At 42.0% G+C, this 26,647-nt stretch overlaps 1 long non-coding RNA gene across 1 annotated transcript; it reads left to right on the top strand.

The window, feature by feature from the left end:
- The first annotated feature begins 613 nt into the window (after positions 1 to 613).
- Positions 614 to 26,411, top strand: LOC120398571. Its single transcript, XR_005594546.1, has 3 exons — positions 614 to 794; positions 15,284 to 15,469; positions 26,297 to 26,411. It is a non-coding gene; the product is annotated as an uncharacterized LOC120398571 (long non-coding RNA).
- The last annotated feature ends 236 nt before the right edge of the window (positions 26,412 to 26,647 follow it).

Raw genomic sequence — 26,647 nt, 5'->3', positions numbered from 1 at the left:
TTTCTTTGAAACTGGCCCCAACTGGAGACAGGATAGCTGATCCGACAGAGTTGGAGTCCAATGCAGCATGACGTTTCCTATATAACTAGAAGTTTGACAAGGGAGAGGCAGACAGCTTGGTGAACTAGGCTAGGGAGGAGTATTCCATGCACAGGAGATGGCTAGGTAGAAGGCAAAGAAGTAGATGGAGAAAGGAGTCAGAAGAAAAACAATGGGGCATTGAGACTTGCATTTTGACAGAGTGGAGAAGGCAGTGTAATGACAGGAGATGAGATCAAGAGATGTAAGCTAGAGTGGAGCTGTACAATCCTTAAAGACAAAACAAGGAGCTTAACTACACAGATGGGGTTCAAAGTCTCATGAAAGAGACTTGCTGTGACAAATATGGGGGTGACCTGTAATAAATTGTCAGTACTGTATGTTGGCCTGGTTCTGGCATAGTGCTCTCTGTATAGGCATCTTTGATCAAGTGCTTCCCAATAAGGAATGGTTTGGAATAGGTCAGACAGGAAGGTGATAGCTCAAGATGGTCACCTATCAACTGTGACTTCAGGGGCAATGTCAGAATTATTAACTGAGATGACTCTAGCTTGGATCCCCAGACACCCTATGCAACTGGTTTGACCAAAAGAGGGTCAAAGCCCTCCAGCACTTGAAAACTCCTGGAGAACAAAGGTTTGCATGATTTAAAAAAAGGACACTCATGGGGATGTGGAAGAACCAGATTGAAAGACAGACAAAGGAACCTTGAGTTGGCAGTGAGGGGACATTTAGAAGAAGTGAAGCCTGCTTAGGTAACCATTATGGAATGATAGTACCATAGGTAAGATAGACAGATATGCATGCAGGCTGTCAGACATTTAAAAGCAACATCCTCTAATACTTTGGTCCAACAACAACAAAGCCACCACACATGCACCCATTTTGTTCTAAGAAGGCTGTTAGTATCAGTGGTTACAGGTTCCCAAAGCAATAAAATGCAGGTGCCTGGAACCCAGTTAGACCCTCAGGGTGATAAGTGGTTGGTATATATAGGGTAGCCTGACCCAGTTCCCAATTAAGAGTAGAAGAATCATGAGATTCCACCTCGAGACAGCTAAGAGCAACAACAAGGGACTCAAGATCTGAACTAGATGAATTCAGATAAATCAGAAAGATTTAACTAGCCTCAAAATTGAGATGGTTAGTTTGGAGGGGGAATAGTAAGGCTTACTTTAAAGAAAATAAAGACAAAATGCTTTTCCTGGAAAGAAGTAATTTGTTCCAGATTTTCTTGCTGTGATTTATTGTACATAAAAATGTCATGTCAGGTACACTCAGTTACCAGTCTATGCTATGTTAAAAGCTTTGGCAATCTAATTTTTCCCCTAATTATGCCGAAAAGGTGTGTCCTTTTCTCATAGGAAACCGGAAGTAGATAACAAGGAGAAAATAAAATCTGTCCTTGTTTTTGGCATCTCCTTAGACATGATCTTACCTCACAGGAATCAATCTGTATATAGGGAGATACTGTAAAAACACAAAATGAAAGAAAGTAATTACAATAAATGACTACAGTCTTTAAAATGATGTCTGTGGAAAGGTTTCAGATACACCATTTGTCTATTTTCCCCCTTTGCTTTTAAGCAAAGCCTAGGCTAATTTTCCTTTTCTCAGCACACTGATTCCTTTTTGGAAAAAAAATATGTACATTGTACATCACTCTCTCCCTGGCTCATAATTTATTTGTCCAAACAAGTTATAAGCCTACCAAAAGGAAACCTAGCAATAAAATAGCTTGAGATGTTTCCATTTTGTTTAACCTTGATTTTCCTTACATTTAAAGCCACAATTATGTATTGAAGCAAAGCGGGACTCGCTCCATTTGGTTTTGCATTCCCAGTGCCTCAGATCACTGTTCCAGTTCACAGGCATTTCAAAGCAGTGCTGGTGCCAGAGCAATGCAAACAAGCAAGAATGTTTGAAGCCAGTTGAGGTCAGCTGTTTTCTCCACAGCTTTGCAAGTCGGTCTGGAGAAGAGGCTTTCCCCAGCTACACTCCTTATTTTTCAAGATGCAGGCTCAATCTGAGTATAAAAGTGGGGTGCAAAGCCAGCTTGTCATAAGAAAATTATTTACCAAGAGGAAGATGAACTCTCAGCTCTTGTTGATTTTGGTTTTATTCACACTTAAAGAGGTCAGTAGAGATTTGATGAAGTTGATTTATTTGGTTAGTTACTATCTCTACATGGGGTCCATGATACCAACAAGGAAAGCAAAGCAAGCCAAAGAAATGCAATTTTAAGGTTTCGCCTTCTCTGAAGCTTCAGCCTCCAGCAGTCACATCCCATTGACTGGTTACTAAACATCAACTAAAGTTGTGGTGAGTCCGAGAATGCCTTTTTAGACAATTACAATATGGGATTTTCCATAGACAAACCAGAAGTAGCTCCATGAAAGGAACATGAGAAATACTGTGAGCTGCTGTGTAGCTACCTTTTTATTCCCACTCTGGATTCACATGTTCTAGCAGAAGCTGGATTTATAAATAGTGTCCATACAAGGATCAAGAATCATCCCAAACAAAAAGATCCTCATGCTAGAAAGATAAGACAACATATTGCAAGCTTTAAATCCAGCACCTCATATTAACTAAATTTAGATCCAGCATTTAGGTTTAGCTCCAGAATGAACAACAAGGAGAGACCTGACAAGCTTTGTGTGGCTTGAAAGCTTGTCTCTCTCACCAACAGAAGTTGGTCTAATAGAAGATATTACCTCACCCACCTGGTCTCTCTAACAGGGAGAGCAGAGAGAGTTAAGCTATCAACAATGAGACAGATAAACTTGTTATTTAGTAGAACATTTCTGCTGGAGCTACATAAAACTGTTTTACTCTTCAAATACAGAGCAAATCAAGACCACCACCACCACGGAATTCATGGACTGACTCAAGATGCAGAGGATGACAAGGATATATTTTAGTTTCTTTGGTGACTAGATTCCTAGTGGATAATAATCGTGTATAGTAAATACTGTATTTAAATGTTATAGGCAATTAGGAACAGTACCGCAGTGGGAAAAGAAACAAACACCAACACGAGTACAGAAGAGCCAAGAAAGAACCCTGTTGTACTGATCCTGATCTCAGGTACACTGGACTTGAATTGGCTGAGAGAATTTATTTCCCTCTTTTTTTGAAAAGAAAGGAGATTTCATGTTGGGTAGGAGACAAGAGATTAAAGAAATGATGATACAATATATTTTAATTAAAAATAATCCTTCAGTTTAGCACTCATTGTTTTAAATACAAAAATTGTATGAATCTTTTGCATTTTGATGTATTTGTATGACATATCAGTTTTAAAGTCACTTTACACTTGCATAATACATTACATTGTTAACTCTATTCAGGTTTACTGCCTAGTTAGAAGCAGAATTTGAGTAGAACCAGTTGGACAGATTTATACTGAGTGCTTTAAATTCAAATGATTTTTTATAAAAAGACAACACCCCCTTGGTAGTTTAATTGTGTTGTTTATTACACACCTGGGGACTGACTTTCATTAGCTGGCTGCCCTGGTCAGATGCTTACTAAAAATGGCCATGAATCATCCCATAATATTTATGTGAAATATCCATTTAATCTCTATTTCAGCCCGTGGGATCCAAGCATTTTTTTAAAAACACAAATATAAATGAAATTAGTTCAGTTCAAAGCACAAGGAATGTCAGCTGGAGCGTTTGCAAATCCTAATCAGATACAGCCAATAGCCAGAGGTAAAACTAGCCTTTCATTTGTGTGGGTCATCAGCATACTAATGAGAAAAGGCTGCAGGAGTGGGAAATCAGCTTCTGGATTTTAAATTACTGGGACTGTGATGAGTCCGCTGGATATTTTAAATAAAAAGGGCTTTTTAATATCTGCAATAGATCACAAAATTATATGTTGATCTAAAACTGGCACACTCTGGGACTTCAAGCGAGTCACTTAACCACTGCAGCTCAATTTCTTTTCCCTGGTGGGACACAGAGACCCCCTTGGCAAAAGGTCCCTGTTCTTTGCAAACAGCTCTTAACTCAAACCTGAAACTCCTTACACCAAACCTGTCTTGCAGAATATTAACTTATGAAGGATACCATGACAAGTATCTATAAAAAGCATGTAACTTGTCAAGATTCATTTTGAAGTGTATGTTACCATGCTTAGTAAGAGCTGAAAAATGCTCTTCCCCCTTCTTTAGCCCAGAACCAAGGACTTGTTTATGGACTTTGTCTTCACTGTTTTTTGTTAGGCCATTTCTCTCATAGCTTTTGCATATTCATAATATGAATCTCTCTATTGTCATCTCCAACACTGATACTGGCCTGTGCATAAATCTCAGTGAAAAAGCTAGTTTTTAGAATATTTCAAAGGCTAGTACTGTATGCCTAGACAATTACAAATTGAAACCTTCTACCAGGCAGACTAAATGCTATATTGTATGTAGCCAAGCTCCTAATTAGAGAAGCATTAGTTTAGGAATTCACATTTATAGCTACCCACTATGCAGTCCAACCTATGGATATGCAATCTGCTGCTACTGGTACATGACCTTTAGTGAGAGACTGATCTGATCAGCAGGTTTCTATATTTTCAACTGAAAGCTATTATAATCACTTGTGAGATACTTTGACAATTAAAAATTAGCAACATGAAAACATTTCATGTTAGTATAATGCAAAATGTTGATATTTACCATTTTTGCAACATGCTAAACCAGGGGTCGGCAACCTTTCCAAAGCGGTGTGCCGAGTCTTCATTTATTCACTCTGATTTAAGGTTTCGCGTGCCAGTAATAATTTTAACATTTTTAGAAGGTCTCTTTCTATAAAAGTCTATAATGTATAACTAAACTATTGTTGTATGTAAAGTAACTAAGGCTTTTAAAATGTTTAAGAAGCTTCATTTAAAATTAAATTAAAATGTAGAGCCCCTGGATGGGTGGCCAGGACCCGGGCAGTGTGAGTGCCGCTGAAAATCAGCTCGTGTGCCGCCTTCGGCACGCATGCCATAGGTTGCCTACCCCTGTGCTAAACCATTTCTGAGGAAAGATGACTTTTCCATACAGAAAATCTTAATACATTGGTTTGTGGTGGCTTTTGATCAAGTGTTGAAGTTTAAGTTAAATGGTAAAACTTGTATTTATAGTCATGTGGCATTGTGCAAAAAGGGATACTCATTTTATGTACCATTGTTTCACCTCGCCTACAGGCTTACAGCATCACTTGACAGCTCTATATCATACCTCATCTAAAAATACATGAAGTAAGCTTTCAAATTATATATGGTGTGGGTGTGCATAAGGCGAGTACATTGAATTCCAAAAAAATGTCCCCCTTTTTGGAGAATTGCAGTACGCCTACAATCCCTGAATGCCCTGTTATAACATGTAGTACTGTGGTAATTCTAGGCAATGCTGCTGCTCCTGGGGAACCTGAAGTTTTGTCCCCTCAAGTGCTTGAGAAATGAGTCAGGCCCATCAAAGAAATCCACAAGACTGACTTATAATCTCATGATTTTTTTGTGTGTGACTTCTGGTTTGAGCTTTTAGGGTTCACATTTTTCAGCCTCTTTTCAGAGCCATGAGGGCTAGAAACACAGGACGTATGCTAAAATAGCAAGACTTGGCATCTAGAGCTAGTCAAAAAATGGAATTTCCTGTCAGATGTAAGTTCCAAGATTTCAGAATTTGATGTCATCTTGATTTAGAATGAGAAGTCAAAGTCTCAAACTTCAATAAGGTTGAGATTGTTTTGACTTATAACCAAACAAAACAACCTTATAAATCAAAAAATCTTTTGGTGGTCTCCAGCAAGAGTTTTGACAAAGGCAATAAGCTCTCACAAAATATTTCAATTTCATTGAATCAGCTTCTTCTAAATGCAGACTGAAAACTGCTCTGTCAGAAGGTTTTTGCAACTCTGTTATTTGCAGCATTGAACTCAGTTTGGGCTTCTGCAAGTTCTACCATAATAAACCTGTCACCAAATCAAGTACACAGAACGCTATTACAAAAAAAAAACAGATAACCTTCCCAAGCAACACAAGGCCTGGCATGTTTTCAGCTGCTTCTGACTGCCAGGGATGGTTCTAACACTTATCAACCCTGCAATTGCAAGGTATTGCTGCCCATACTGTAGTGCCAAATGTACGAATAAGCTGTTTTGTGCTGACTGGGCTCTGGATGAGCTCTCAGCAGGGACAAATGCACATTTACCCCTCCTCCTTTTCAGCTTTTAGTCATGACTTTTCTCCTTCTACAAACACACACCAGCCCTGGACACGTCCCCTCCTCTTATTTATACGTGCCAAAGCGGACATGGTAGAGCCATTTGAAGTGTGGTGGGAAAGGCATACTTGAAATCGTGGAGCTTGCAGCCCCAGATTCTCTTGAACCAATCTTGATATCTGCAATATATCATAGCCAGGAAAAGGAAGTAAAAGAAACAGACTGCTTCCCACACCCATCCTCTTCTACTGCTAAGCTCACTTGCAGACAGTCAGGAAGGAGACCGGACAAGAACTGAGAGCATGTATCAGTGAAGAAATTGACACAAATACTGAAGATTCCCAGCTAAACTGCAGATAAAGTGTGTATGGCAAGACATTCATCTCATGAGACATTCTATAAAGGGATTACTGGGCAGAGTAAGAACGAAGGCAAAATGAAGCCTCCCTTGGGATGGGAGATTCAGAGTAAAGCTAATTACTGCTTAAAGCTCAACATGTAAATCTGATGAGCCTTGGCTAAAATAAATATTCTCTAGTCTGATTAGTGGATTATTACATAGGGCTCTTGTTTAATAATGGGTTATAACAGTGTAACAGCACAGCCTTTGCCGGAACACAACTGAGAGTATCAACTCAGGACAAATTGTTTAGAGCAGGGCAGTTACAGCCCAAAGCTGGGTGTCCTTTATTACTAAAGCACACCAAAGCAGCTAAACAGAGAGGCCTTCAGTTTTACCCCACTAGCTAACCAGAAGTTATACAAGCAATTCTCTCAGATACTCCAGTTTCCCAGTATCACCACCAGGGCCACTTCTTATGGGGATGAATAGTTATGAAAACCAATACCCAGTAAAAGAAAAAAGATTCTCCTGATCCCAGAGGACCAAGCCCCAGACCCAGGTCAATATACCAGTTAGATCATACCCACAAATCATGCTGTTGCCAATCCTTTAGAATCTAAAATCTAAAAGTTTATTCATAAAAAGAAAGAAATATAGATGAGAGCTAGAATTGGTTAAATGGAATTAATTACATACAGCAATGGCAAAGTTCTTGGTTCAGGCTTGTAGCAGTGATGAAATAAACTGCAGGTTGAAATCAAGTCTCTGGAGTACATCCACAGCTTGGATGGGTCATTCAGTCTTTTGTTCAGAGCTTCAGTGTAGCAAAGTTCCTCCAGAGGAAAGCAGCAAGATTGAAGACAAAATGGAGGGGTTTCCAGGGCCTTTTATATCTTCTGCCATATGGAAGGACAACCCTTTGTTCTTACCGTGGAAAAAAAAAATCACAGCAGCAAGATGGAGTTTGGAGTCACATGGGGAAAAATCACATGTCCATTCATGACTCAGTTCTTTACATGGAGAGCAGCCATTGCTCACATGCTACCTTGAATGTTCCCAGGAAGACTTCTCAAGTTGATTGGAGTCTCCCAAGGTCTATTGTCAGTTAAACATTTCTTGATAGGGCACTTAATCTGAAAAGTCCCTTCTTAATAAGCTGGCCACGTGCTTCACTGGTGCTACTTAGAATTAAACATATTGAGATACAAGTACATAGCCAATATTTATAACTTCAAATACAAAAATGATACACACATATAGATAGCATAACCATAACCAGCAAATTACAGCCTTTTCATAGCCACCTTACTGGACAAGATTTGGTGCAACAATGATCTATACAGGCACAGTTCATGTTAACAACATCACATACAGTAAGTGTTTTTACACTGGCTTTTCTCAATATTTATCACCCTCAATATTTATTAAGCAGGAGGCACTACTGGAAACCCAGACAACCTCTCCCATACATGTACCACACACACACGGGACAGATACTACCTTTCTTACACAAAAGAAAATGTGCTTCTTAGCTAAAGATATCCTGTTGACTGAGACAGTGTTTTACAACCAGAACTTATACTTGTAATTTATTCAAAGACTGTCTCGGAATACATAAATACCTATAAAGATGTACATTGCTTCTTTAACTCTATAGCAGGAAGCCAACAGGAGAACAGGGCTGAAATGGTTCTAGGAAGCTGTACAGCAGAGTTCGGCTACCAACAATACACCACTGACGTGCTCCTGTCTCTCCGATTTTCAAACAGCTACAACCAATGCCATCATAAGGATACCATGAAGTCTTACAAGAGATGAGCCAGTTCAAACTCAACCTGGGTACAACCAGAGTTACGCAGGTCAGGAGGAGTAAGCATTTGAATGGCCCCTTTCAGTAAAGGCACATTATTCTCTTGCATGGTCCCCAGAGTCCTGCATATCGTGGCCATCCAGTGTGTGTGACAAGTGGTGCTAATGGCAAGAAAGCTTTCATATACACATCGCCAGCTCAGTAGACGACTCTGTGGCTAGACCTGCATCTGGGAGGAAGGGGCAGAGATCTTTGTATTTGTAGCCTTCTCTCAAAGGGACTGCCTGCCTATTGGTGCCTATTGAGTCCCAGCCTCAATTTGTGCCTTCCTAGGGTTTTCTGTGCCCCCCAGTATTCATGTGGTTCAGTCCTCTAGCTGGGTTACTCTCAAAGATCAGTCCCCTTTCAGGGGAACAAATGTGCAAACAAACCAGAAGTACTTTCACCCCACTTGAGCTTCACTTCATCTTGCCCTCTGAGATCAGTTCAGAGTCCCTGCTAGGGTACCTTTCAGTCTCTGTGGTTCTGGAAGAGAGCCCTGACTTCCAAGGGACTTGAGGAAGGACCCTTGCAGTCTCGGCCCCTCTGGGCTACCTTTTCCTCCTCTCTGGGATAAAGCCCTGAATCCCAACCAAGCTGCTTCCCTGGAGTCTTTCCAGACACTATTTCATGGTCTGCCAGAGGAGCCCAGCTTGCTCACTGGGGTTCCTCTCCTCAAACTGAATTTTTCAGCTCTTTTGAAGAAGTCATCCAGCTAATCAGGATCAGTTCTGGAAGGGACAGAGGGTAACTAGTCTGGTACACGTGTGGCTAAACCCAGTAACCCTGGGTTGACACCTGACTGAGGCATCAGCTTGCCTTTTGTCTCTGGGGAACAATTTTGTGGCCATTCCCCCAGACGTGGAACGTGTCTTAGTAATACCATACAGCTTTACATACCATGCAGCTACACATATTTTACCGGGACAATAATGGGCAGCAAATTATAGGTTTTCAAGTAATACCTCACAAGGCATACTTTGTACACAATTTCACATAATCCTGTGAAAGGGTGAACACAGGGGTACAGACCATCATATCCGCTACCAAGCCTCTCTCTATACAACCAGAATAAAAAAAAAAGGGAAGCAGAAGAGAAAAAACACACCTAAAACTCCATGCAGGTCTCATTTACCTGGGAAGCACAGCAATGGAGAATTCATAGATAGTGCTTCACAATTCACACTAGCCCATATATTTTTGTATTGATCATTCTAGTTAAATGTAATTTTCTCATGTCTTATGAAACAGCATACTATTTCACAAATAACATAACTTTATTAAAATAAATGGGACAATAGGAACTATATGGGATTTGCAGCTTATTGCTATGGAAGAAGAACATCATTCAGTTGTCTAAGACTTGTCTTTCTAGTTCTTAGCTAGAAAAACTGTTGCATATTTGTATAACAGGGCACTCACTTCTCGAGCTCCTCCTTCAATTAGTTGCTGCTACTTCCCTGGGCCTCTTCTGACCTAACCCTTTGATCTTTACCCCTTACCTTAGGGCTAAAGTTCCGAGGTCCTCTTTCTCTCCTAGATTCAGCAAATACAGCCAGAGCAAAGCTCCTTCCCTTCTCTCTCTAGCCCTAGCTAGGAACTGAGCTGCTACTGCCCTGCTACTTTTTTTATGTGAGCCCACCAGGCTCTGAGTAGCTGCTTCCATGCAGCCTCTCTAGGCTGGCCTGGAGAACCCACCTTCACTGCTCCTGTCCTGGGGCAGAGTGTAGTGTGATATGGGACCTCCAGGAGGGGACCACAAAAGGGCCAGGTACACCCAGACACAATTTGTCTAGACAGGCTGAATGCTGAATTTAGGGTTAGGTCGTCTTAAAAAATAAGCCATCCCGTTACGGAAATAGTGATAGGCGATTTCTTGCCAAGTTCAGAGGTGTTGTGATCAGTACCCTCTGTAATAGTGAATCAAAGATACCTTACATTACAGCAAGTGTGAAGTGCAGAAAAGTCAGAAATGAATGTAATACCACTTTTTAGCACAGCAAGAACTAAAAATGGAGCACCAGACTCAATTTTGAATTCCTGCATTTGGAAGATTGTTTGTTTTTAGCGAAAATCCTATAGTCTTTATTTAGATAAAGAAAACCCCTTTTGGAAGTACATGCCATTAATATATGAAGATAAAAGTTTTCATGACAATAAAAAAGTTCACCCGTAAAGAGATAGCTAAAAATTTTCAACATGGGAACAATCCAGGCAGTAGACCCCAGCAGCTTCTTATAAACTGGTAGGCCTCAAACCTGTACTAATCCCATAGACCCATTTAGGGTGACCAGATGTCCTGATTTTATAGGGACAGTCCTGATATTTGGGGCTTCTTCTTATATAGGCTCCTATTACCCCCACCCCATCCCAATTTTTCACACTTGCTGTCTGGTCACCCTAGACCCATTAAAATCACTACTTACATCATTTGAATTCAGTGGGACCTTTGGCATGAATATTTCTTATGTGAATTGAGGGTTTGGAGGATCAGTGACTTAAGCCCCTACTCAGGAAAGCACATGCCTAAATCCATCCCTACTGCGACCCAAAGCACCCAGCTATTCACACTCTATACCCTACTATAGCAATCTTTGTACAAAATATGTCTTGTGAGGTATCATTTGAAAGCTAATAACTCATTGATTATTAATATTCTTGCATAATGTATGTACTAGGTGTGTATTAAGAGTTATGGATATATGCTGAAATTATGACTAAAATGTGTTTAAGCCTGGCACGTCAGAGGGAATTGGTAAACAGGTCTGTCCTAAACAAAGGAATGTGGGCTTACCTCAATTTAAATACAAGCAGTAAACAAAACCATCAAGACAGGAGTGGGAGCAGATTGCAGGAAAGAGAACAACTTGCATTTTAGCAAACACCAGCAAGGGAAAAAAGATCATGGAGCTATCTTTACCACTGGACTCCATCTCTCCTTCTTTGCAGTTTGCATAAAATTTACTTTGAGGGATAACCTTCAGAAGAACCATTTCAAAGTTTCACTGGACTAACAAAGAAAGGAACAGAAACCCCCAAACTCTCTCTTTCAGCTAAGACGACAGCAGAACCAGTACTTTGAGACTTCTAGAGGAGCCATCTTGAACAAAGCCTGTACATTGCTAGGTTAAGTTTTATACTTTTAAATGCATGTTTCACTTTTATTTGCTTGTAACCATTCCTAACTTTATCTCTTCCAGTATAACTCACTTAAAATCCAGTCTTCTTTTGTTAATATACTTGTTTTACTATTACTCTAAACCACCAGCGCTGTGTTGGAATTAAAGTGAACATTAACCTCAGTTAGTGTGGCAAGTTGTTGGGTTTTGTCTCTTTAAAGGAGCAGATAGATATTATTCCTCTCAGCGTTGCAGGAGAGGGCTGGACATGGAACACATGGGTTTGGGGAAGTTCAGAATGAAGGCGTGGTGGAGTCACTGGCTAACATTAACTAAGTCTGATAAAGACAAGAGTGTTTCTGTGATAACTGCTGGCAGGCTGTTGGGTTCAAAGTGCTTGAATCAAAGCTGTACAGCATGAAATGCATGCTGGTTGCTGGCGATGTGTATCCAAGACAGGAAGCCACAAGTAGCAGAAGCATTTTGGGGCACTAGGGGTTATAATACACCCAATGAAACAACCTCTCACAGGTCTGAATAGCACCCTAGTACGTGACACCTACTGAGCATAGAACTAAAACACATTCTTAACTTCAAGCATGTGTTTATGTCACAGTGAGACTTAAATCATTATCTGCATTTACTCTTGATGACTGGAAGCCATTTAAAAAGCATTTTAAAACTGTTCCGTGCTCATACCTTAACATCTCTCCCTGGCTTGTAGAATGGGAGTATTTTTTGTTATTTTTCCTCCTCAAACCCAAAAAATATTGTCAGGCAGTGAAATTCACACTGCAGACCAGGAAATCCCTTGAAGTTAGGACAAAAACAGTTTCAAGATTCTAGAACTGTAGGCATCTTTGCACTTGTAGTAAAAAGCATGATTCAACACTAGGCAAGTTAAATATTTTGGTGTTTTATTGCTTTTCACCAAATACCTAAAACCATTCTATAATGGACTAAAAATCACCTGCCAAATATCCTTCTGTAAGCTCAAGAATTCTTTGTGCAAGTAAACTGGTCATTGATTCTTATTAAAAACAGACAAGCCCATTAAAAATAAAACAAAAATTCACCCACCCTCAAAAGAGAAACTTTCAAGTAATCGCATGAGAACTCATTGTTCTGGCCATCATGAATTTTTAAAGCCAAACTGCAATAAGCTTATCAGAGCTATATTCAGAGCTGTGTGAAACTCAGTAGTTTTGTAAAAACAATTTGCCTTCACCCCAGTTTCAGATCACATGGGTTTGCTTCCTTAAGTTTCTCCTTGAGGTTGCCTGGTTTGGAATGAGAACACAGTGAAACTGAGTTTGCATGGTTTCTATGTGAAATCATAACTCAGCTCAGGGTAATGCAAAACCAGGTCCAGGTTTACGAAAAGCTTTGTGAATCTCAGCCATTTGATTTACCTAGCAAGTGAAACCAAGGTAGAAGAGGAATTTGAACACTAACATGGGGTGTGTGCTCTGCTGAGGATGGGAATAGAACTTTGAAAATTTTGCAAAAATGCCTAAGACCCAGCTCCTCAAAAAGGTATTTAAACACCTAATTCTCTGTGAGAGTCTGAGCCTAATTGATTTAGGAGCCAGAGTCCTATTTTCAAAAGTGACCTAGGCACTTAGGAAAATTTTACCCTCAAACTGGAGTGCTACTTGCTGACAGATACATTTGCCTTTTTCCCTATTCTGTTTTATTTTCTTCTTGTTTTAAGCAAGGCAGATCTGTAACTGCAGAACCACCACTATCCCTTTATCTGTGAAATGCTTTTCATCCCCACCATGACTATCAGCCTCTTCTACACAATGCTTTCCCTCCACAAGTGCAGTCTACACAATTCAAAACAAAACAAAAAACAAAACCAACATTTACCTCTTCAGAGTATAAGGACATAATCAGTGTCTCAGATACCACTGTGTATTGGCTACTAATGGCCACCATACAGGAAACCTTTAACCACCTCAGGCAGGAAGCCTCTGCATGTGAGGATAGGGTGACATGTTGAAAAGAGTAAGAGATCTTAGGGTACAAGAAGCCTTGATAAAAGATTTAAATAATCCTGTTCTTCAGTCTGGCTGCTCTCCAAAGTAGTAGACAAGCTAGCAGTATAAAGAAGTAGAAACTAATCTGAATAGTGATGAATGAGTTTGTGTCAGTAACAGGCTGAGCAAACTCATTTATAGCCTCATAAGTAAAAGAATAATTCAGTCTTCCTGGAAGCTGAATGATCAGCATTAAAAAAAAATCTGAGTGGATTTCTCTCCAGTCAGAGAGCAACAACTCATATTTATGCCCCATGCAATTGATAAACAATTATATAATCAAATAAAATATCCACCCACTTTATTGGGCATAAAATACAATTCATTTTGCCTTAGATATAGAAGCAAATGTAAATGCTATAAAGGGGGCACCATCTTCACTCTGACTAAAGGAAAGTATCAAGTCATTACATCCATTGTAAAGCCTGCACAAAAAGGCATTTTATTTTATCAAAAGAAATATAACAAAGTGCTACCTTATTAGCCCTGACAAAATTCTTTAGTATCATTCAAGAATGACCACTCATGCCAGACATTCATCTGAAACCATTTCACTATTAAATGGCAAAAAGCTTCATTAACACACAGTTAATTTTGCCCAATGATTACTTGTGCCTTTACAAAATATTGAGTTCAACAAAACTTAAGCTTCTGAAAACCAGGAAATACGGGGTTAAGGTAAACACTCACACAACTTACCTTGGCACCATGGAGCTGGCAAGCACCACTGGGAATTACCTGGTTTCATTCCACCTGCTTTCAGTGTTTTATGTATAACTATACTGAATGGAGGGACTAAAGGGACAAGTTGGTAGAGGCATGTTTATAATATAAGGAGATCTGAATCTGAATCCCCCCATGTGAGTGATCAAAGGAAAAAGATGCATGTGTACCTTGAGATTCCAGTTTGTATCATTTCAACAGAGTTGTGTCAGTAGCAGTGCCCTAGTATCTTCTTCCCATTGGTATTTATCAGTAGTGAGTCTAGATGACAGAGCGGTCTGTGGGTTTAATGATGGGTAGGTTTAGGTGGTAGCCTGGGTACAAGTTTGAAGGAATTGTAAAAGGGTGTGAAGTGGTTGTTTAATTTTACAAGTGTGTGTCAGGCGCACAGTTGGGTCTCAGCCTGGTCTATAGGCAATCTGGCAAGCTCAGCTGGGCCCAATAAGGCTTCTCCAAATGGTGGGGCTTCCTCATTGGGCAGGGGAGTCAGCAATAGCACAGTGGCTGCTTCACATGTGTCATGTCTGCAGCTGTGCTTACTCTGCTCCTGTTTCCAGTTCCTACTTGAACCAGCTTTCAGTGCTTTCTCTGGTCCTAGGGTTGCCAACTGTCTAATCACACAAACCTAAACACCCTTGTCCTACCCCTTCTCCAAGGCCCTGCCCACTCCATCCCCCCTCCCTCACTTTCACTAGGCTAGGGCAGGGGGTTGGGTGAGGGCTTTGGGCTGGGGCTGAGGGGTTTTGGGTGTGGGAGTAGGCTCTGGGCTGAGACTGGTGCAGTGGGTTGGGGTGCAAGAGAGGGTACAAACTCGGGAGGGAGTTTGGATGCTGGAAGGGGCTCAGGGCTGGGGGAGGAGGTTGGGGTGCAGGAGGGGGTGAGGCTCTGGGAGGGAGTTTGGGTACAGGAGGGGGCGAGGGGTGCAGGCTCTGACCGGCCAGTGCTTATCTCCCACAGATCTTGGTCGGCAGCACAGTGGAGCTAAGGCAGGCTCCCTGCCTGGCCCCATGCCACTCCTGGAAGCAGCTGGCACGTCCCTGCAGCCCCTGGGGGTAACAGGGGTCTCCGTGCTTCCTGCATCCCGAGCGCCGACTCCACAGCCCCCATTGGCCAGGAACTGAGACCAGAAGACCACAGCAAGATGTATGGGTTTGTTTTAATTATTAACTTTAAGAACCATGTAACAAGGAAATGCATTTAATCTTGGCACATCATAGACATATAACCAAACCTCACCTCTAATGGCCTGAAATTGTAATTAGGAGGGTCCTCAGTGAAGTCATGGCTGGGGAAGATTATCATCTTATTTAGATCAGTTGAGAGTCTGGCTCATATACTTGTAATATTACAGTAAGTTGGAGGTCATTTATTAGCCTTACTATTGCAGTTTATAAAGAAACTGTAGACCAGTTCATCATCTGGTTTTAAGTGGTATAGCACCCCTGAGTTCAATGGAGGTATGGTAATTTACATAATCCAGAAATCTGGTCCATTGTGTCTGCTTCCCTAGAAAATAATGGGACCACTCACAAGAGTGAGGTATTATTCAGTGAGTGCAAAGGTGGCAGAAGTAGGCCCTCGCTTGTCTTAAACATTACAGGCAAGTTTTCCCATTATTTTCCATCGTCTACAGTCACTTCCTCTGTGCATTTTTCATTGCCACCATACAGATTAAGTAGCATTTTACATGATTTTTTTTTTACGCATGTAAAGTGATGATAGAATGTGAAAGACAGAGACTCAGACCCTGTATCTTAACATTACTCGTTTGCGGCAGAATTCAGTGCAATGACTTCCAGGAAAGGTTTGTCTGAGTAAAGACCAGGCCTACTCAAGAATGTGTATGATTAAAGTAGACAATAGCTGCACAATAAAACTAAGAGGATTCCCCCCACCACCACTCCATGTCTATAACACTTCTGTATGTGCCTAGAACCATAGGGATGGATGCATAGTTATAAATGGAATTACCGGGTAAATAGAAAACAAATGAAAATACATTTTTAACTGTGCAACAAAATAGTTAAAACAGAAAATACAGAAGTGAATTGCTACAGTAATGTGAACTTTGCCATGTTGTATATTCATAGAAAATTCTATTTCTGTTTTCCTGGTTGTGTGTGTAGCTTAATATGTTACTATTTAGGTTGTCAAGCATATAGCAAAGCACACAGGTTGTGCTACATGTTAGTTACTATGATCATCTTAATTTTTTTGCATTTCCTGACCAAAAAATTATATTGTGCAGCCTCCGTGTTATCTGTACTTGTGAGGTGAGCCAGAACATCCCATACTATGGTCTACTGATCACTAGTGTCTGAAGGGTGCTGACTAGTCATCTGGTGCTGGCTCCTTTTCCTTATTTCTAGTTGCTAAAGGTCATTAAAAGTCAGCTAAAAATGCATTAAATCATTCCTTTATTTGGCCACGTGAGCAATTGTAGTTGTCACAAGGCTGTTGTGGTGTTGCAAATGGGAAGGGGAACGAGCCACAATCTCACAAAGAAGAGGGAGGTGCTTCATCAACTATTAGGAAATGGTCCACATCAGGAACAAGTCTGAGAACCCCTTGACCTAGAAGCTCCTTCCTCACGGAGGACAACAAAGAGGGCAGAATTTGAGAGACAGACATTTTTCTTACGTGGCTGCAATAGAAGTTTCACTCCAAGAGCAACACCGAGTAGTTATCTATGGTTCCCTGTCAAACAGGGAGGACATGTCCAGTGGAGTTCCACAGGGTGAGTCCTGAGTCTGTGTCAGGAGAAAGGGCCTACCGCTAGCCAGGCTACCTGCTAGCTCAACCCCAGGTGCTCTAATAAGTGCAGGTGGGCCCCAACTGAGCCTCCTGATTGGCCCAACGGCCTGATTGACTGAGGGCCAGTAAACTTGCTCTTAAGACTCGCAGCAGGGTGCTGTCTGCTCAAAGTATTTGCCCATGGCTGAGCTAGTTCCTGTCTTGTCCCAGCCCCACTTCTGGTTCTGACCCAGCCCTGCTCCTGTCTTCTGACTCCAGATAACCTGGTTCTGATCTTCCGCTCTCATTCCTGGCTCTGACTCTGGCTTGACTTTTGACTCTGGCATCTGTTCTCTGACCATGAGGTCTGACTCCTGCTCTGATCACTAGGCCTGATCACCCACGTGTTGCTCACTAACCGTCTGGAACTATTCAATATTTTCATTATTGATTTGGATAATAGCTTCCATGCTAATAAAATTTGAGGGACACCAAGCTGGGAGGGGTTGCAAGGCCTTTGAAGGACTGGATGAGAATTCAAAACAACCTTGACAAATTAGAGAATTGGTCTGAAATCAACAAGATGAAATCTATTAAGATTAGTGCAAAGTGTTACAATTAGGAAGAAAAAAATCAAATGCACAAATATAAAGCAGGGAATAACTAGCTAGGTAGTGTTTTGCCAAAAAGGATTGGGGGATTATAGTGGATCACAAACTGAGTACAAGTCAACAAGCTGATGCAGTTGCATGAAAAAGGCTAATATCATTCTGGGGTGCATTTATTAACTGTTAATAAGACATGGGAGGTAGTTGTCCTGCTCTACTCAGCACTGTTGAGACCTCAGCTAGAGTACTGAGTCCAATTCTGGGCACCCCATACTTAAGAAAAGATGTAGATAAAATGAAGAGCCCCCAGGAAAGCAACAAAAATAATTCAAGTTTTAGAAAACCTGACCAATGAGGAAAGGTTAAAAAAAACTGGGCATGTTTCTTAAGAAAAGAAGACTCCAGGGGGGCCTGATAAGTGCTTAAATATATTTAGGGCTGTTATAAAAAGGAAGGTGATAAATTATTTTCCATCTTCACTGGAGGTAGGACAAGTAGTAATGGGCTTAAATCTGCAACAAGGGAAACTTAGGCCTGGTCTACATTGCGGGGGGGGAGGATCGATCTAAGTTACGTAGCTTAGATTGACTTACCGTGGTGTCTTCACCATGGTGAGTCAACTGCTGCCGCTCCCCCGTCGACTCTGCCTGCGCCTCTCGCCGAGCTGGAGTACAGGAGTTGATGAGAGAGTGCTCGGGGGTCTATTTATTGCCTCTAGACTAGACACAATAAATCAATTCCCGCTGGATCGATCACTGCCCGCCAATCCGGCTGGTAGTGAAGACATACCCATAGGTTAGATATTAGGAAAAACTTCTCAACTGTAAGGCTGGTTGAGCTCTGGAATAGGCTTCCAATGGAAATTGTGGAATCCCCATCACTGGAGGTCAAGAACAGGTTGGACAAAACCTGTCAGGAATGGTCAAAGTTTACTTGGTCCTGCCTCAGCCCAGGGGGCTGGACTTCAAGACTTCTTGAGGTTCTTTCCAGCCTTACAGTCCAGTGATTCTATGAATAATGGCTTTCTACAATTGTTTCATCATTTTAGATCTAGTCTCACCCATGACCTTCTACAGTAAAACAGTAAAGGTAAGTCAGATGAGGTTTTTAGTAGTGGATAAAACTGGCTGAGCTGTGTGTAGGGGTTGAGAGATTGATAACTAGAACAGCAGGTGACCATACTGCAGTCAGGCTGCATATTACAGGTAACTCATATCACAGGAGGGCTAAATTACTCTCTAGCGCCAAACTTCATTGCCCACTATTAACAAGGCCACAAACCTGAAGCTGGGCAGTTTTGCATTGCTTTTGAAGCAAAGACACAAATTAGAATGATGTTCTAGAAGCAACCCCATTCCATTCCACAAAAGCAACATTTTTATGAATAAATGAGACAAAGGCTTATTGTGAGTAAAGATATCAATACTCAGTCAAAATATTTCATGGCTTTTCTGCACAACAAGTGAGTGCATGGCAAGCCAGGGTGTGAATCTACAATATGAGGGAAGTGAGTGAAAGTAGAAGTTGCGGAAGGCACAATAACGATTGACCACATATGGAGAAGCCACTTTTAGCTGATCAGAGAAGGAGGGAGCAAGAACAAAGCACATTTCCAAAAGTTTAACCTTGTTTCCAGTTGAAAATGAAATGGAAGGAAGGAGACCATACAGTATTAAATAGCCAGTCCCAGGATGAGGACAGGGGAGGGTACAAACTGCTGTCCCTCAATACCTGCACTAGGGCAGAGATGAAGCAGGGAACCGTGGTATCTAATTGATAAAATATGAGTAGCAGTTAACACTTTATCCATCGCATTACACTCTGTATAAATAGTTAAGGTACTGGAAGCTATTTTGGCTTCCCTAAATTGTCTGGCACAATTGATCCATAATTAACAACACTCACTGGAGCCCAGAATCCAATGACTGAATTGTTTACGCAGTTCTCTAACCTGTGTTTCGGTCAATTGAGTGCTCATTGGAAAAGGCTCTGCTGAGCCTTAATTCTAAAAGAGCTGTTAAATTCACACGCCGTATACATGCTGCATGTTTCTGGGTCTTCGATTTTCTGTGGGTTTTTTTTTAAATATCCTTTGTGCTGCTATTTTGAATCCAGGCCAGACTAAGGCTGAGCCTAATGGGAGGCCTTACAGTGGTGCAGCTGTACCGCAGTACAGGGCCACCGAGAGCAGGTTCGGGCCCCTCAGCAAGGGCAGACCGGCTAAACAGGGTCAACGAAGCCAGGCCCTGGGGCCCCTTACAGACCGCCGGGCCTCGGTAATTTGTACCAGCTTCCCCCCACTCTCGTTGGCCCTGCCACTGTAAGGTCTCCTTAGTAGCTGCTCTATACAGACGATAGAGAGCTCTCCTGTCAGCACAATTAAACCACCCCGAACGAGCGGCGAGAGCTATATCGGCTGGGAGCCTTTCCACATCTGCGCTTCTGTTGATGTAACTCACATCAGTCAGGGGGTGTCTTTTTCCACTCCCCTGACCGACAAAAGTGCTAGTGTAGACATAGACCGGGGTGGACAAACTTTTTGGCCCGAGGGCCACATCAGGGTTCTGAAACTGTATGGAGAGCCGGGTAGGGCTGTGCCTCCCCAAACAGCCTGGTCCCTGCCCCCTATCTTCCCCCTCCCACTTCCCGCTCCCTGACTGCCCTGCTCAGAACCTTTGACCCATCCAACCTCCCCTGCTCCTTGTCCCCTAACTGCCCACCCATGACCCCATCCCCTATCCAACCCCCCAGCTCCCTGTCCCAACTGCCCTACCCCTTATCCACACCCCCGCCCCAAAAGGCCCCGCGGGACTCCCACACTTATCCAACCCCCCCTGCTCCCTTTCCCCTGACTTCCCCCAGGACCCTCTGCCCCTTATCCAACCTCCCCGCCACCTTACTATACTGCTCAGAGCACCAGAACTGGCAGCCGCACCGCCTGGCCGGAGCCAGCCATGCCACTGCGCAGTCTAGAGCACTGGGGCATGCTGGCAGCTCTCGCAGCCGCTGCCCAGCAGGAGCTCACAGCCCCACCACCCAGAGCGCTGGTGGCATGGCGAGCTGAGGCTGCAGGGGAGAGAGACGGCAGGGGAAGGGCTCAGGACTAGCCTCCGCAGCTGAGAGCTCAAGGGCCAGGCAGGACGGTCCCACGGGCCAGATGTGGCCCGTGGGCAGTTGTTTGCCCACCTCTGACATAGACTAATACTCATCTGACGTTATTACCATTTGATGGGGTTCTGATCACCTTTATGAAATAAGCCTGACCATCTCAATGCAGTTCCCAGTGACCCTATCACAAAAAAGTCACTGTATTTGACACTAATTGGTACCTTTGTTGGTAGTTTCTCCTTATCTACCAAGAATGGAAAAGGCATGGAGATTGAATTATATTGTTAACCCAAAAGGGTGTCAGGACTGATGACATTAGTGTAGATGATTTAGGAGTCGAAGGCTCAATCTGGATTTGAAAGTTATAACGGCATAGCATAGCCCTTCAGTGGTTGTAGGTTGCATCTACACTAGAGGATGATACTGGCTTAGCAATGCTGAGAGTCTCTGTAGTGTAGACATACTGTACATCTCATTTTCAATTGACTTTCAGTGAGACTGAAGCTCCTCAGTGCCTAAGTCACTTTTGAAAATGAGACTTAGGCTCATCATAAGTCAGGAGTTGCAGTGCTGGAGGAGTCATACTTAAATACCTTTAAAAATCTGGGTCTTAAGCTGTGCAGCATAGTCATAGCCTACAGTGGCACAGCTGTGCCCCTAAAGCCTTGCTGCTGTAAGGCACGCATGGTCGCTGCTTTTTGTCAGCAGGAGAGAGCTCTCCTGACGACAAAATAAAACCACCTCCAAAGAGGGGCGGTAGCTTTGTTGGTGGGAGAGCATCTCCTGCCGACAAAGCGCTGTCCACACTGGCGCTTTTCTTCAGTAAAACTTTTATCGATCGGGGGAGAGGGGGGTTTCACACCCTGGGCGACAAAAGTTTTATCGACAAAAGTGTAGTGTAGATATAGCCTAAAGTGTAGGTAGGCCTGGCTTGACATAAACATGGGAGAGGCCTCGCTTCTTGGAAGACAAGACATGGGAGGTAAATAGGTCAGCAGGCTGAAAATGGGATGTTTGTGCTAACTAAGGATATGGGTACATTAGAGAGCTTACAGCAGTGCAGCTGTACCAGTTGCTGTAGTGTCATATTGCTCATGTAGCCACTGTATGCCGACAGGAGAGGGCTCTCCTGTTGACATAATAAAACCACCTCAACAAGCGGCGGTAGCTCCCAGTGCGGTGCACACTACCACTTATGCCAGCTAAACTTCTCTCACTCGGGAAGGTGTCTTTTTCACACCCCAGCGACATAAATTTTGCCAACATAAGTGGTAGTATAGACATGGCCTAAGAGACAGAAGGGGGAATATCCAAGTAACCATTTACTACCATCAAGATAGCAATGGACAAGATTAGTCAGGGAGCTAAAGAGTAGGCTGCTTGAGCATAGACAGTACATGAACAGAGCATTCTGTACAGGGATTGGTTCCCACAAAGTAACCAAGACCAGCCAAAAAATTGTGGTGCAATATGTAGAAAATGCAATGAGATGTGTAACTGTATATAAAGGGAGAGGGTTTCACTGTCAGTGTAGATGTCTGGTGTACCCTTCATCCACCCTTCGTGTTTAAGTCTGATCAACTCAAAGAAGCACTGCTATATGCTAAATAAGGATACCTATGTGACAAAGTCTAAAGTCCAAGTGAGTTCTTGGAAGCTGAGTGGTTCCAGGGATGCCTCTATGCCACAGCACTATTTTGGTTTCACTGGATAGAATGATTTAGGGTCCGGTCCAGCAAAACACTTTAGCACATGAGTAGCTCCCTTGACTTCAGTAGGACTACTTACATAACGTCAATTCCCCAGAGTGGGTTGTCAGCAGTGAGAATCAAACCTGGAACCTCAACACATGAGCCTCTACTGTCTGCGCTAAAAGAAACAGCTCAGTTACCCAAGGCTGTAACAGGCTCATCAATCTCTAGTTGGACTAGCCACCACTAGAGGGAAACAGAGTGCCACACCAAGCAGGCAGGGGTTACACTTAAAAACTAAGCACATACATATATGTTGCAGGATCAGACTGTTAGCCCAGTCATTTTAAAGTTCAAGTTCACAGTAGGAATCCAGAAAAATCAATATGCTTTACTGAATATGCTAAGATACTTATTGCATAGCAATAATGTTACATTTCACTTTGTTATTTTTCAAAGAAATGCACTTATAGTGTTCCCAATGCCCTACAATTATCTCTAATAGTAAGTCTATTTAGTAGAATCATAGAAATTCTCAAATACGAGATAAAGAAGGAAAAAGCTCTAGATCTATGATATTTCATTTCATGGTATATCTGTTGAATAATTCAGCATCGGATTCATCTTCTTTCTGATAATTTACTGCATACGCTCCACATATTTCATCCTTCAGTGTTTATACATATGCATATATGTAGCTACCACACCAGAAATGGAAGAGGGGAAGAGGATTAGTAGGGCGTTCTAAAGCACTTGATCACACATGCACCAAGATTCATTGCTTTATAGTTGATTGGTAAACATTCTCTAAAAGCATCCTTCCCTTTTATTTCCTTCCCTCTCTCATTTGCTGCACTTGTCTCTGCACTGTCAGTACAGGATTTACAGGAGACCCTCGAATAACATTTTTCAAGAGAGCCCTAAAACTATTTTTTGCTGTTCAATCAACTAGTCCCAATTACATTGCGGGGAAGATCAAAATAATCCCACAAACAAACAAGAGTAAATCTTAAGAGATGACTGATTTCCCTTTAATTGTAATTTCTGTTTTCTCAAATTTGATATAGCTCACTATAAGATAAGGGGCAGATTCTAGCAGGTGTAACCTGTCATAGCTCTGACTTCAATGTCACTCTGACAATTTGTGCCAGCTGAAGACCTGCCCCTCCAAATGTTTTCTGAAAATTAGTCTGGGCTGTATTCATACATTTTAAAGAAATCAAAATTAGTTTGAAGATTATTTCTAGTAACAAGCAAATGCCATTGTTGGCCAGGCACTAAAATGCTATTTAAGAAGTTAAATTCTGCCCAAAGTTAGCACTTTACAAGTCCAGTTACAAGATGGCGTGGCACAAATCTAACTGAATAAAAAAGCTTGCTCAGAGTACTTAGAGCTCAATGAGCATTTCAGTATAAAATGGATTATAACTTCACACTGACCAGCATTCTGAAACCACATGACAAAAGATGTACACAATGGAGAATACAATACTGTAATGTATATGCACCAGGAGGCTAATTTTGAAGGTGGAACTTAAGGTTGAGAATTTTGAGTGGTGCTTGATGGGGGTTAAAAACACCAGCCTGTACATTTTATTTTGACATGGCTTTTTTTTCATTGGAGGGAGAAGGAAGTAATCTATAAATAGTAAACGAAGCTAACAGACTCACAGAGGGAATGGGGGAGAAGGAAGAAAAGTAAAAAGTTTTCCCAACTCACAGAGGTAGGGGTTGAGGGGAGGGAATTGCTCTCAGGGTGAGAATCCAGGCCAAGATTCAGCCCAAAGCAAACTTTTGCAGAAAATATTTGAAGAACAGATTTTATTAGCAAAGGTTGTTGACAAAACCTTAACTATACCATCGCAAATGGCATTTCTGCAATTATCTTCCACCATTGAAGGAAGACCTACTGACCTGTTATACACAGGTTCTGACTATCCATCCAGAAACCTTACACTCTCCATCACTATAGTCTATGCACTGCTTAAGAACTTAACAAATAGAAATGACACCACCATCAGAAAGCATGCTTCATAAAGGCTGTAGGATATAATAGTTTAGAATATCTTTTAAATTGCCTGTTTTTATGTTTGTTTGTTGGGGGCGGAAGGGGATTACAGTTAGTCCCAATAAGCAATCCCAGCTACATGCTGAGACAGGCCAATAATTGTTTAAGTGAATGTTTTTTGTATTGTGGAAAGAGATGGGGGTTTTTTTTCCCCCAAAGTATATTTTTATTAAGGCAGAAAGCATTTAGAGCTCAAAGAGCATTTTTTTAAAGAAAACTTTATTCCCAGCTGTGAGGATTTGACAAGAAGGGTAATTTCACTGTGTATATACACTGTACAGTAAATGACGGGCATCAGGGGCGGCTCTAGGCATTTTGCCGCCCCAAGCATGACAGGCAAGCCGCCGAAGGCAGCCTGCCTGCCGCCCTCGCAGCGCCGGGCAATATCTGAATGGCAATATACAAAAACCTGTAGGAGAACACTTCAACTTCCCTGGCCACACAATAGCAGATCTTAAGGTGGCCATCCTGCAGCAAAAAAACTTCAGGACCAGACTTCAAAGAGAAAACTGACGGGCATTCTACATATACTTTTCCTTTACAGTACTTTTGACATTTAGATTAGCCTCCATTGACAAGGCACATCATGTCTTCCAATCCACCTCCTCCACTAATCACCTCTCCACTCCTGTTCCATAATATTAAAGTCTCTAAAAAAGCTTGATGAAACACATCTGTCTTACACTGTATTGTAAAAAGCTCACCAAACTTGGATACTCAGCATTAACCCTCTCTTCACAGTTCAACAGGCACTTGGTATACTAAGCAGGGATTCCCAAGGGCCTTCTGCTGAAAGTGCCCAGCTATAGACCTTTTGGAGTTTAACTCCACAAAGAAACTTAGCAGATTGTTGTTTTAGGGCTGGATCCAAAGTCCACAGAAGGAATCCCATGGACTTTAGGTGTCTTTGGAGTCGACCTTAACTGCACTGAGAGATGCAATGAAAAGCTTTCGTTCTAAAAGCTGCAGTTCTACCAGGAGATTTAAACCACATTTATACTGGTGAAAGATGCTGATTAAAGGCCCTTGAGACTTAAGTCCCCTGTTTCACCACAGAACAGGGAAGAGAAGAGTATCTTCCCTGTATCTGTTAGTGTGTTTCAACCCTGTTAGAATGATCTCTAAAAGTAATATAGCCGGGAGTGTGGCTTATGTCTAGTTCTTTAGTTCAAATCCAGACCAGTAATGAACAAAGGTTTGTAGCATTGGACAACTTCGCAATCTGCTGAGAGTCTAAAATGGACACCAATCTAGTGGACAAAGACCCATACCTGACAACTTCATTGGTATTTTTGCTGTGATTGCCAATTTCCTGAATCAACGTTGTATTTTAAAGACTGTATTTATTATGTGAAGAATCAGGCAACTACTAATCTGAAGTGTTTTCATGTGCAAGTGCTGGAGATGTACTCTCCAGCACATGGGTTACAAACCTGTGGGTTCTAAGCCCCTCGGGAGAGGGGGTCCTGCCTTCTATTTAAAAGAAAAAATCTCTAGTTTTTGATTGCAGAGATAACTTTGAAAACATGAACCAGGCATAAACTGATGCAGCAATACTTGCCCAAACCTTCAGGCAGTCTGATACAATAGCTCTAAGAGGTGTCAACTGTCTCAGTCATAGCTCTGTGAATTCTGTGGTTCTGCTGCCATGGAATGACACTTTCCCAATATGCTACAGAAATCAACATTTTTTGCTAAACAAATTCACCATTCTATGGCAACCAGATGCCCAGCATTCTGTTTTGTCTCCCTTTTCTCCCAGGACATGCCTACAGCTCCTTTTGCTCTTCAGGTGTCCCTCAAGAAGAAGTTAATTGCATTACAATGCATATTCCCTGCACTGTTCCCAGGAGTCAAGCAACAGAGCACTAACAAGCATTACCTTGCTTCCCTTTTCAAGGATCACATGCCACCCTCCGGCAAACTCAGACCAAAACATTCACCAGAAAGCTTGCCCACTATTGCAGTACTTTAAAGGAGTTGTTGCAGTAGTGCACAAAGATTTTTTCGGAGATGCATATGGACAATGAGAAGGAGGGAGATCTGTGCCATTTGTATACCAAACGTTCAGAGTTACAAAGGAAACACAATAAATTCTTCAAACAAAAGTTAC

The sequence above is a fragment of the Mauremys reevesii genome, linkage group 2, assembly GCF_016161935.1.
Source record: "Mauremys reevesii isolate NIE-2019 linkage group 2, ASM1616193v1, whole genome shotgun sequence".
Lineage (NCBI taxonomy): Eukaryota > Metazoa > Chordata > Testudines > Geoemydidae > Mauremys > Mauremys reevesii.
This window is presented reverse-complemented; position numbering and strand designations above follow the sequence as displayed.